Genomic DNA, 13,097 nt, shown 5'->3' on the forward strand with positions numbered 1-13,097 from the left:
AGGTCCAGCCCCAGCAAAAACCCGTCACTGAGGGTGCGCTGTCTGCACCAGGCCCCTTCAGTCCCTGATTTCCAAAAAACCTAAGGAAAACCTATCAGAAGCTGGGCAGGAATCCGCTTTGCCTTTGGATGTCGGAGCTTCCCACAGTGGCTCCCATCCCTGGTTACAGAAGCAAATCGCCTTCTCAGGAGACTCGGTGGCCTCGCAGTGCCCTGAATCTCAGCCCACAGGAGCAGCCCTGGCCTGGCACCTGCCACTGGCAGCCTCAGCACCTCCTTTCATTCATTTTTTTTTTAATTATTTCCCTAAAAAGTCACACATTGAACAGCCCAGCGCCTCCTGCGTTCGGCCGCTGCCTGAGCCCCGCACTGCGCGGGGGCTGGGGCAGCCCAGGTGGCTGCCAGCTGCGACCTCAGGCCTCGCTTTGAAGCCGCCTCGGGCTGTCTGGGGGCTGCTCTGCCTCTCGCACACCCTTTTGCCTTCGACGTTGCCGTGAACTCTTCCCCTGAGCGCTTCCACAGCCCCCTCGGACCCCCCACTTCCAACCCCGGGTCCCTCCATTGCCCCCCGACATGGACCCGCATGCGCAGCAACCAGGCAAGTCACGTGACAGCGCCATCACGTGAGGGCGGCGCGGCCCGGGCGGCGTTGCCATGGCGACGCGCGGTGCTGGGGCGGGCGGGCCCCTGGGTCTGTAACCCCTCCGGGAGGCCCTAGGGGGGTTTTAGGAGATAAGGAGGAGATAAGGAGCCTGTTTGGTGAGGGAGGTAAGTGTTAGGGGCACGTGTGGGACGGGGATTGTCGAGTTAGGGAATAACAGGGTGTAAAATGTGAAATAAGCGGCTTCATCCCGCGGTCCCAGAGGGGGATCCGTGGCGTGTGAGGTGTTCACTGCAGTGACCTGCGTGCAAAGCTCCCAGTGATAAAGCCCGTGCCCACGGCAAGCTGGTCCCTTTCAGAAAACATTCACTGAGAAAATTACATTTCTCCTTCTGGTGTTTTATTTGTTGTATTTTTTGTTTGTTTGTTTCTCTGCCAGGGTTCCCAGCAGAGCAGGATCCAGCGCTGCCCCTTCCAGAGGGCCCGGAGTTCCTTGCTCAGCCCCGTGTTCCAGTTCAGACACCAACCTGAAGGGAGAGGAAACTGGCCCAGAAACCCCGCAGGGTACATGCGAGCTCCCCTGGAACACCGGGACCGGCAGGGCAGCGCAGCTGTGCATCAGCAGGGTCTGCCATTTCACCCCAGAAATGCTGCCAAGCAGAGAAAGTAAGTGATTGTATTTTCCCAGGGTGTTACTTCACTTAAAAATAATAAAAACCTGCTACATCTTTCTGATCTCCCCCCCTTTCTCTCACAGCCTTGAGAGCCCAAGGAGAGGTCTGTGTTTGAGAATGGGGGAAAATGTTTCTAAGATGGTTTCAAATGAACTCTTTAATATTAAAAAAAAAAAAAAAGTGCACATCTCCGTTTAATTTCCGTTGTTTGCGGCAAGATAACTCCATCCTTCTCTTGTTACATCCTGCAACAGCCTATAATCTCTTGTTTCGTCCTTCTGTGAGATAAGTAGGAAGGAACCTCATGTGTCCTTGGCTCTTGCACGGGTTGGTGGGGCAGAGTCACCCACAGAAAGTTAAGGGCAGTTCCAGCCTGTTTAAGGCCCTTTAGCAATTACCGCCCCAGAAGGGCTTGAAAAAAAGGTGGGTCATTGCCGGGCACAGCCCATTACACACACTTAAAGGCTGGTGCTTCGTCAGCGCACATTGATCCTCCAGGCACAAGCTCCTATTTAGGCCGAGCATCTCCACGGCGTCTGTACTTTGTACTGTCTCATTGTGTGCACACTTTGTTTGCCTGTCATATTCTGCTAATGGTGAAAATCATTCAATTTTGAAAGGGGAAAAAAATGGAAAAGAAAAGCATAGTGCCATTGAGTCCTAAGAGTGCCATTGAGCCCGTAACTCGTTCCCCAGCTGTTGCTCTGAGGCACTGGGGAGTTATGAATCGCTGGAGGCAAGAGTGCGGAACAGTGGAATATACATTTTGTAAATGGAGCTCTAAGCAATGTCCTTGTTTCAGGACCAATGAAGTCAATAACGGCCTAGAATCTACCTCCATGTGCAGGTTATTATAACACGGAATAATCATAAAAGCGTTCCTGGATTTTCACAAGTTCAAGCCATAAAGAGAAGGGAAATTATATACTTATTCTGCCTTCCAGTCTCTTTTTGTAGCTTTTATTGTAATTTTTCTCGAAGAAGGGAAGGAAAGAGTAATGTTGGCCTTCTCTGGGTGAAGAAGAAAAAGAAAAGGGGGGAAAAAGACACAAAAGACTCAAGTCTAATTTCAGTTCTGCTGGCATCTTTCAGGCTTAACACTGCTGCACTCAGTAGTAATAATCACGGAAGCAAGTTGGTATCTGTTCCAGTGGCTTCCAATTATAGACAGCTTTGCAAATAAAGGAATCAGTGACAAAACTACTGTTGATTATCATGCATTATTTGCCAGTGCAAGCAATGTTTCTTCATTATTACCAAGGAGAATTACTGTTAGTCATTCTAGCAGAAAATTAGAAGCATGCGCCATAGTTAGTAGTAAATGTTAGGTGTATTATGCTCTAGAAAAAAAAAGTATGGGGACTTCTGTAATATGGGACTGGGTACAAGGATTTATGGATACATCTCCTGCTGTTCCATTGGGATCTATCACAGTAGCAGTGCCCTGAAACAAAGATTCATGTACGTGTGAGCAAAAAAATCAGCTAATTGAAATTTCCATATTGGATTGAATTTTGCTTGATTTGCTTGAGGGGTTTTTTTTGAGTGAAGTAGGATTATATTGACTGAAGTAATTTGTTGTCTCTGTGCTCCAGTAAAGTGTCTCTGCACCAAAGTAGAGAAAATAATAAGTAGGAAAAGAAGGAGCATCTGCCCAAATCAAGGCTAAAAAGAAATGCAGAAATGCTACAATCATTGGGCAGAGCAAACGGCGATTGGTTCAAGGCAGGACGAGCCAAGGCAAAAAAAGACGCTTCATATGCAGCTGCTTCGGTTCCAAGTGTGTGCTGTGCATATGCTACTGGAGCTCCAGTTTGTGTGACGGGAACGTTCATCGGCAGGCAAAGGGGGTCTTGTAGTATCTACTCCAAGATGATCTTGTTTTCATTTTTATCTTGCATGTGTTGTCATCTCCTGCTTTGTAGTGCTACGGTCTTGTCTTTGCTACAAGCATGAGGCTGCATTCAGCAGCGTGTGATAATTAAGCCCTTTGAGGGGCATGCATATTTTAATTATTACTTGTTTTATTGTCAAAAGCTTGCCCACATGAGATGCAGTCTTGCATTCCATGTGGGACTGAAATAAGGGTCAACACATTCCTTCAGAACCCCAAATATTAAACAGACATTAATTTGTTTTGAGCTTTGCACATTTTAGATGAGCATAAATCATAGATGTATAATGGTGAAAAAATTTCCTCCATATGTTGGAAAGCTGAACTGAGACACTAACTCTAAGTGACAAAAAGTGGTGGCTGCAACAGAAAATGATTAAATGATTTGTTTAGCGTTTATGTAATGTATGAATTCACCTTGTCTGTGTTAAAGCAAAGTAATGATTGGTTTTCCACCAGCAAGGGCTGTGAATTTTAGCTCTATTCCCTTTTGGGATTCTAAAGTTCTCGGGTTCCGGCTTACACAACAGCAAAGTCTAAACGCAGACCAGTTTTTCATCCATGGAATGGAAGTTAAATAACGTTTGACTGAAGTAGACAAAACAAGAAGATACGTAGACTAACTGGAAACATCAAGATTTCAAAATTACCTGATAGGAAAAGGGAGGGGAGGGGGATCAAAGACGTCCCATGGAATGAAAAATTCCTTCAGAGCGCTTCCTGTTCTCTCTGTTATGCTAACCAAGGTAGGATTAGGTTTCAGCTGCCAAAAGAAATAACATTTGTAGCTTTTTTTTCTTTTGGTCTGGGGAAGTGGGATAGAAAGATTTAAGACAGCTTTTTCCAAACTATTTGCTTTCTGTCAAGCAGTCAAGTCTAGTTATTGTTATTAATTTGTATTACAGAACTACCAAACTGAGGCTGGATTTCCATTGTACATGGTGCTGTACAAATACCCAGTCGGAGACTGGTTGTACCTCAGGGAGCTCAGAGCCTAAAGAGAGCACACAGATAAAGGGCATTTTGCACTAAGTTGTGTGGCTGCTCAGCAGAGCTGGGAATGATCTCTCCTGAGACACAGGCTGGTGCCTCAGCTACCTGAGTGCAGTTCTGGAGAACAGAGCTGTTGTTAAAAGAAATGAGCCTGTCACCTTGTGTCCAAGCACAGGACAGCGGGAGACTGATTCAGCAAAACCAGGTCAATGTGAGTGAGCAGAAATTACCATTGATACCTGTATGAGCTGGGGAAACCTCACGCCACCTTGCACCAAGTCAGTTCTCTGTTTAGTCCTTACGGTTTGCTTTTGCTTTGGTTTTGTTACAGCTTTATTTCATAGAAAAGGTTCAGAAAGGGAGAGGGTCTCTGTGCGAGGATTGCGTTCTGCACCACTCCTGACCTCGCGTGGTACAGAACCATACCTGGAAATTCAGAAAGCCTAAATTAATCTTTTAAGTTCCTAAGTGAACAGTCTGAATGCCGTGTTGTGAGAAGGAAAAGCAGTAGCTGGTATACTCTCTGAAAGGTCTTGAGACAGCAGAGCTGCTGAGCAGGGACGAAGGCTGCGCTCTACACTCACCTTTTCCAGGAATCTGCTCAGCAGGAGCTGACACGTAATGCTACGTGCTCTGTGACTGCGATAACAAAGGAGATGACACTTCTTGTGTAAAGTGGAAGTCTTTGCCTTAGCCTTATGCTAATATAGGAACAAAAGAGTTTCTGTAGAAAAAAAATGAATTAATAAAGTAGAATGTAAGTATAAACTTGAACCTGTTTATATTAAAGTTGTGTGTCAGTGAGTAATTCCAAGTCCAATCCCATGTGTCAACATTTGAAGTCCCATTTGAATTGTGAAGGGCTTTTCTTGCACGGGAGAATTTCCCCCTCCGTATGTTTGAGCTCCTGGCCCGGGCACGCAAGGTGGGTTCACGTTTGGCCGTGTGTCCGAGCTGCGGGCAGGGAAGTCGCTGGCCCAGCAGCAGACGGACAGGCAGCGCTTTCTCCGGATGCCAGCGCTCAGCAGAGCAGCCCCTCGGAGTTTGCTCCCAAGAACAAACTGGAGTAAATGTTTAACTTGAGTCCTTAGAGTCTGTGGCTCGTACCTTTCTTTATTATTAACCCAACCCCTGTTTTTCTTTACAGTTGCACAGCTGCTGGCACACAAGAAACAAAGGACCCTTGAAATAACTTCCTCATGGAGGCATGAGCAAAGGTAAAGTACCTTTTGTATTGTTTCCGTACCTCTGCATGGGAAAGCAGTTGCACATTTCTGTGTTCTGCATTTCTGTTAGGGCACAACAACCTGTCAATAGCAAGCATGATTTAATCTTTTTTAAACTAAATCACTAGATACATCCAGCTAATTCATCCTAATTGGACACAAACTGGAAAAGCCTCTATATACATAGTATCAGGGTCTGCACAGTGAATTTGTTCAGACATTCACATACTCAGCGGTACGTACACTGCTTTCCATCACTTTTTTCTTCACACCAATAGCTTTATCTTTGTAACAATTGCTTTCCTCCTCATTGTTTTTTGTGCTGCTCAAGTCCGAAAAGGTCTGCCTCTTCTTCTCCCTGAGGAAAGGTGTGACCGCACCATGAAGATCTGGATTTACAGCAGCCCTTTCCCTAAGTTCACACAAACCAGCTGTACCGTTTGTTTTGCATTCATTCTGCACCCTTCATTTTTTCTCTTCTCTTGGGTAAGCTGTGAATTCTAGAAGAAAGCTTCGTGGGGAGGCAGGCAGCCACCAGCAAGTACAGAAATGTCTGGGACTCTCATACCACGGTGGGAATACTTGTTTTAAATGTTAAATATCTATGTATGATACGTGGCAACTCAAAATTGGTTTGCCGAGAGAAGGATTCGCTTGCTCAACTCTTATTTACCATGACATAAATTTACATGGAAAATGATATAATTGAGCTTTAGCCATTAGGTTTGTAGTCACATTATGAAATGTGGCAGGATCACAAAGCGCTGTGAAGACACACCATCTTCATAGCTCCTGAAAAGAGACTAAAAATAGCTGTTCGGGAGTAGTTCACACATCTCTGATTCCTTTAAGCCTATTAGATTAGGAAAAAGACTCTGCTGTTGTGTGTTTTGATCAGATCCAGCTGTTTGTTTAGCCCTAAAGATCATTGGCACCACAAGCGAGGGATGGTACAGGGATGATAATGTGGCTAACAGATATTTCCAAAACATCTGTCAGATATAGCTAAATTCTGTCACTTTACTCTCACTGAAGGATACTGAAATGAATGGGAGAATTAGTGGAATAAATTAGTATGTATTGGAAGGGTGTCAGAATGCAGGCCCATGTGACTATGAAAATCTTAATTATAACACAGAAAAAGTAAATGGAGAGTTGCATGAATTTCAAGAGATTTTCACCTTGGTTGTGGTGTAAGTGGGAAGTCAGTTGTGAAGCTTCTAACCTGTTTCTACAATGGTCAAATTCAGATTTTGCAATTTACTCAAAGATTAAGAGATAAACAAGCAAAGAAAACACAACAAAACACAAACCCATTCTCTAAAAGAATGGGAGAACTGGCAAGTTGATAAAGAACCTGTTGTCTGTTCAAAGGTGACGCAGGTCAGCGGAGGTTGAATTTGCCTTCTTTTTTGTCAGGAGTTTAATGTTTGTTGAGGGTTTGCGGATTTCTCCATTTCCTGAGCATTTTTTTTTCCAGTCTGGCAATTCTACAAAGCATACGCTGGACTTTAAATGTATTTGCCCAGCTTGTTCTGGGTGCTACGAACTGCAAATAAAGACGCTGGCATCAAAAGGGGATGGGGTGCTTTGAAGATGAAGGGCTTGACAAGGAGCCAAGGGGCTGATGGACCAGTGAGAACTGGGATTCTCATGGGACTTAAATGACACTGCTGGCTGGTGAAAGCAAATGCTCCAGAAAGGAACGGGGGAGATCTTGTCTTCTTAACATGCTTCTCATCTCCTGTATCACTCGGCGGCAAAAGCCTCAATTGGCTGGGAACAATGTGTGGTGGCAAGTGTTGAAATGCAGCCGTAATCACAAAAATAACAATAACGCTGTCTAATGATACGATCAGGGTTCCTTTTCCAGAATCTAATGATGTTAAAATAAATGGAATTACGTTGCTTTTCATTTTTTTTTTAAGTCAGTAAATTCCAAAAGAGGATTTGCCCCATTTCTACAATGTGCTTAAGGACTTAGAGCGCACGATCAACTGCAGATTTATTAGGCATTCGGCATACGGCATTCTCTGCTTAAAGCTGCTCAGCGCCTTTTCGTTCTGGTCAAGGAGGATTTTTTTCATCTTAATCATTATTTGTGAGACCATATGTGGCATTGCATTTTCGAGAGCTTTTTTATTGCACAGAAAATGCGATGAACACTCTTTACTATGAACAGCAAGGAAAGCTGATGTTATTGGTAAGACCTAGAAAACACGAATTGGAGAAAATACCACAGAAAGGTCTCTAGCGGAAGGTTTTTCCCTTTTATTGGTGTGGTCAGTGAGAATTCTTCCCGTGACTTCCGCGGACCTTGGATCAAATCACTCTCTAACTCTGCCCCTGTGCTGGCAATTGGGCTCTTGCTGTGCTGTCAGAGCTGCACAGCATCTCCGAGCTTTGCTAAAAAATCTTTTAACAAGTCACATAGCGGGAAAAGTAACAGACCCTAGAGAAGGACAGCGAGATTCTGCAGTCTGAACTGTGTCTGTTTATTTGTTTGTAGCAATTGGAACCAAGCACAGAGACTGTGATTGATAACAGCGGGTCAAGAGGAGTTTGTTTCTGGTTCAAACACACAGAGCGAGCATTCGGTAAGGGCACCTCAGACTTTTACCGTCCTTTGTTTGATAAACCAAATCAATCTCCACCACTAAGTCAACAAAGCATTATACTGTTCTTATATTTTGAAACACAAAATAGATAACATACAAACCGGTGGCTGCAGATAAGATTATTTCACACACTTTTGAAAGCCACTGCAATTTACAGAATATACAACACCAGTGTGGTCTGTGCTCTGCAGTATCGTACATTATAGATCTTAAAAATTGTGCTCTGTAATGTGCAGGAAGATTGGATGGTTGTATCTGAAATGTTTAGGTTTCATGTGTACATCATGTGAGAGTGGTTTGTCTGACAGGAATATTTTCCTGCTCCTGTTTCACAGCCCTTCTTGATGCAGTTTTGTTTTTTGTTAATCTGCTCTGCACAATTCTGTGCTTTGTTCAGCACAAAGGCATGAAAGTTGCCAAAAGTAAATGACAAACTCTATTGGAGGAAGAGAAATCCAGTCATTTAAGTAAACTTTTCCACCAGTGTTTAGAAATTTCCTCTCTCAGTAGAAGCAGAAGCATTTCTTTTCAATGTTTCTTCTGGCCAGCTGTGAGTATGTTTTAAATATATAACACAGAATACTGGGGTACTATGGAGGTCCTGATTTTCAACAGAAACTTAAAATTCTCTGCCTTTGATGGAAAAATTCTTGCCTGAAAATATTTTGGTGCCTTAGGAGGGTATTAAATTCCCAGGTATTTGCTCAGTTCTAAAGACAGCTGTTTCCTCCTGCAGACCCAACTGGAAGCGGTGATTGAGCTGGCTATGAACTAAGTTGATTTAGTTAGTAGGCAGATTACTTTGCAGTCGTGGAGTATGAAACACTCTCAGCCAAAAATGAAATTACTAATGTTCAAGAGAATGGCAGAGAAGTATGTCTTAGACAAATCAGGCTCTGACCTTCATCACCCCAAACGACAGTTTTATCTAAATTGCCAGATCAGCTCCACAGTGTCCATGGTTGATTCATTTTCTTCTGGCATAATTATATGCACAGAAACATTTTTTGAGGAGAAAATACAATCAATATTTTACTGAAAATAGTTTTTAGATAATTTTTTGGTTAACTCTAGGTAAAAAGCTCTTTTTCTTTTTACTCTTTTAGTGCTGATGAAAGGTAAGAGAACATTCAGAAAAAGACTTTGCTAGTTTGGGACTTCGGCACATTTTCAAAATTCGGACACTTTCACCTTGTCTTTTGTTCCTAGCTCAAATTCAGAAAATCCTCTTAGGTTAATTTCTTTTCCAGTACAAAGCCCTATGAAACCTAAACCGACAGAAAGGCATTTTCTTCTTGTCTGTCCCCCCCACCGCAGGAGGGGATGATCCCGCTGCGGGTGATTGGGCAGCGCCGGGCAGCTCCCGGCTCCGGGCCGTGCTCGGGGGTGCAGGTTTGGGTTTCACAGCTGCTGAGCGGGCCCGGCAGGGAGGCTGGGGGGCTGCCGGGTGCCCTGCTCGGTGCTGGCTCATCCAGCCCCCCTGAGGCTGCGCTGGCCCGGCTGGACGGAGAACCCCCCACCCGCTTCCCCCCCCGGTGCCGGGGCTCGGCCGCCGCCGGCCGTGGTGCTGAAGGGAGAGCGCCCGCCCCGCGCCGGGCCCCGCCCACTCCCGCCCTGACCCCGCCCACTCCCGCCCTGGCCCCGCCCCGGCTCCACCGCCCCCTCCCTCCCGTGGCCCTTCAGGGCCCGCTCCTGGTGTTTTCGAGTCGTTTTGCAAAAAGAAAGGCGGTGTCAAAGTGCTTCTGCAGCACTCGCTAGGAGAGAAGTTGTCCAAAGCAGCGTTCCTGCCCCAAATTCTCTCGAATCATAGGATCATTTAGGTCAGAAAAGGCCTTTGAGATCATCGAGTTCAACCATAAACCCAATACTGCCAAGTCCACCGCTAAACTGTGTCCCTAAACAGCTCATCTACGTGTCTTTTAATTATCTCCAGGGATGGTGACTCAGCCACTTCCCTGGACAGCCCGTTCCAATGCTTGATAACCTTTTGGTGAAGACATTTTTCCAATTTGCACCTCCCCTGCCACAACTTGAGGCTGTTTCTCCTCATCCTATCACTTGTTACTTTCAGGTAGTTGTAGAGAGCGATCAGGTCTCCCCTAGCCTTCCTTTTCTCCAGGCTAAACAACTCCAGTTCCCTCAGCTGCTCCTCAAAGGTCTTGTGCTCTAAATTCTTCTCCAGCATTGTTGTTCTTCTTTGGACACACTCTAGCACCTCAGTGTCTATGGACAATGTCCACTGTGCTCTGTAGAACTTAATTTCTCCTTCTCAGTAACAATTACTGAGATCTTAAATATTACAGTAGTACTTAATGCCCCCAGTAATGGTCTGTTGTGCTGCTTTATTAACACAGAGCGAAGGATTGGTCTCCAGCCTCAATTGCCTACAGCTTAATTAGGTATGACACATTACTTCTTGTGCTCAGCTCCTGCAGGGGGATGTTGTATGTTGTTAAACAGCTGCTGGAATCTGCCCGAGAGGGAAATCTATTTATAGGTTATATTTCAGGCTGTAAAGTTTGCAACTCTACTTAGGAAACAGCAAAGTTATAGAACCGCGCTGAATTATTAAGAATGTTCAGTGGCACAGAACAATAACTGTAAAACAAGGGGTCAGACACCGGCGGGCCCCGTGTGGGTGGTGTACGGGGATGGAGAGCACAGGTCACCCCGGGTGCAAGGGCTGCTGCTGAGCAGCAATACCTAAGCGGTCAGAGACCATTAACAATGACCCTCTGGCCTGTGGAACTGGCTGGATCCAGACAGCTCAAAAATAATGTCGCCCCACTGGAGGGACAGTACTTATGCAATGGGAAGTTCTGGGAGAGATTTTCTGACTCAGTGAGGAATCTGGGACCTGGAAGTACAAAGGTTAGTGAAAATTAAGACTTTTTCTACTTCAGGTACTTTGGAAAAAAATGACTTCCTGATGCTCAGTAACATCTTAAGACCAAAGGGTTAGCTATGCAGTCCGGGAGGGCCACGCCATTTCTATTTATCAGGTATCCCATTTGAATTCCCCTACCAAGAACTGAATATTTAGGATTTCCATGGCAACATATTTCTGAACCCATGTTACAGTCAAACTGACGTGTGTCAACTGATACAGGGATCCAGGAGGCAGTGGCTGAATTTATTCAAGCAATCACATTCTCTTTTCCAAGGCTAATGCGCATGAATACTGAGTTAGCAAACTGAATTGACAGGGATTTCGTCTCAATGAACATGTATAATGTTCCAGTCCAGTAGAGTAGCATTTAATTGATGAGTGGGATTATATTTACATAGCAATTATAACAAAGCCAAGGTTGGCTTTATGTGAAAGACTGTTTGCTGTAATATCTTGCTGCTTGGGTGTCCAGGAAAGCTGTTCCTTTATGGGCAAGAAAAAACATCAGCACAGATGCACTCAGTTTTTACATGGGCTTCTTTTCATATTCTGCAAATACTCACTTCATGAAGCCAACTCAATAGTCACTTTGTGGTTGCCTTAGATACATACATTAATTTGCTCCATTATAACTTAGATGCTGATTGTTTAACTGCACGAGTATTAATAGTTATTCACTGCTATCCTCAAATGGCTGTTCGGTGGCTAATGTAAAATGAATAAGAGCTCATGCTAAATCCCGTATAAGTCAATGGGCGTCTTTCTCCTCATTTCATTCAGAGCTGGAATTATCTATCCCCATTGCAGTGCCCCCAAATATTCATTTTTTGTCCTCAAGACACCTCTGCAAGGTAAGGTAATGCCACTGACTCAGTTTCACAGATGGAAAGCTGGGGCAGAAAGTTACCTCAGAATCATCTGGCGAATATACAGAGGTCCTGACCCTCATCGTCCCTTCAGTCTGGATTTCTTTCCGTGGATGGTGGGATGTGGAAGGTGCATGCCTGGGTTTGGTCCAGCCCGGGGTTGGATTCAAGGGGAGGGAAGCAGCTTGAATTCCCAAATGGTCAGACATGATCATCCTCTTGAACTTTGAGAACAGACCGTATTTTAGGTCCATCTTCATTGCTACACTAGGAAGATATCCCCAAATGCCTTACCTAAGATCTGCTGGGCTAGAGACAGGGAAATAAACGTAGATCTCTTGAGACTTTTACCACAAGAAGAGTTTTCTTCTGTTAATCCAGGCTTTCACTGCTCTCAGTCTTATTGCCGTTGAAATTGTCTCCATAGCTGGTATTACAATTGCCTTGTTGACATCATTAGTAAAGCACATAATAGATGGCTGCACTGCTCTGATATTTATCTTTAGGTCAGCAGCTATTGAAACTCCAGAGGCAAATAAGAAAAAGCATAGACTCTTTATTAGTAGAACTTAATTTAACTGTATTTAAACTTCATTAAGGAGTAAAAAAAAATGACCTTTCTTAATGCACTCTTTCTTTATGAAGTATGAAATAAGGATATTAGATTAGTTTGATCCTGGTTCTTATTATGCACACACAGTAGATGAGAATGCAAAAATTCCCTCATTCAGTTAGGTACTCTTGGATGTCAAATCAAAGACCAGGTGCTCCACAAGCCCATTTCCTTTCTTCAGTGTTTTATGTTTCCTAGCCCTGTAATTCCCCCCAGGAAACCAGAAGAAATCTTAATTTCTTGCCCCCTTCCCCCCCATTAAAGTAACAGTTCTGGTCATTTAAACAATCAAGCACATGTTCTTACACTGTCTGCACCTCATGCTATCCATAAATGGTGATGTGGTAACAAAAACCATGGAGGAAAGGAAAGGAAATGACATTAACCTTTTCCATCTGATAAATAAGGGCTCTATTCAGCTGCAATAATCCACATCCTCCCCTGGAGATCCAGTTAATGTAATACCTAAGGGCTCAGTTCATTTAAAATTATTTCCACACTGCCCAGCTGATTTCTTGGTGAATTATTTAGTCCCCAGACTGAAATATTCTCCCACAGCACATGTAAAAGGGCTGGAGCCCTTCTGTAGCTCCCAACAGCCTGAATGTGCGATCAGAGGTGCCAGAGGGTCCGTGACACCCACGTGCTTTATCTGCGCCCTCTAAGTTAACAGGAACCTTTGCACTGATTTTTCATGGGACCACCAGTCCGTAAGCGCTGAAG

General features: G+C 44.5%; 1 protein-coding gene across 13 annotated transcripts in view; it reads left to right on the forward strand.

The window, feature by feature from the left end:
* The first annotated feature begins 629 nt into the window (after positions 1 to 629).
* KCNJ16 (potassium inwardly rectifying channel subfamily J member 16) overlaps positions 630 to 13,097 on the forward strand; it is a 33,541-nt gene continuing 21,073 nt past the window's right edge. For 4 of the 13 annotated variants that reach the window (XM_065035021.1, XM_065035024.1, XM_065035027.1 and 1 more), the window contains exons 1-5: positions 630 to 767; positions 1,040 to 1,266; positions 4,074 to 4,366; positions 5,309 to 5,378; positions 7,897 to 7,984. The gene's annotated coding sequence lies outside the window, so the exon portion shown is untranslated. Of the gene's footprint in view, positions 768 to 1,039; positions 1,267 to 4,073; positions 4,367 to 5,133; positions 5,228 to 5,308; positions 5,379 to 7,896; positions 7,985 to 10,359; positions 10,405 to 13,097 lie in introns of those variants that run through there. The other 9 variants (XM_065035018.1, XM_021300360.2, XM_021300362.2 and 6 more) reach the window with 6 other exon arrangements.

Source organism: Columba livia, chromosome 18, assembly GCF_036013475.1.
Source record: "Columba livia isolate bColLiv1 breed racing homer chromosome 18, bColLiv1.pat.W.v2, whole genome shotgun sequence".
NCBI lineage: Eukaryota > Metazoa > Chordata > Aves > Columbiformes > Columbidae > Columba > Columba livia.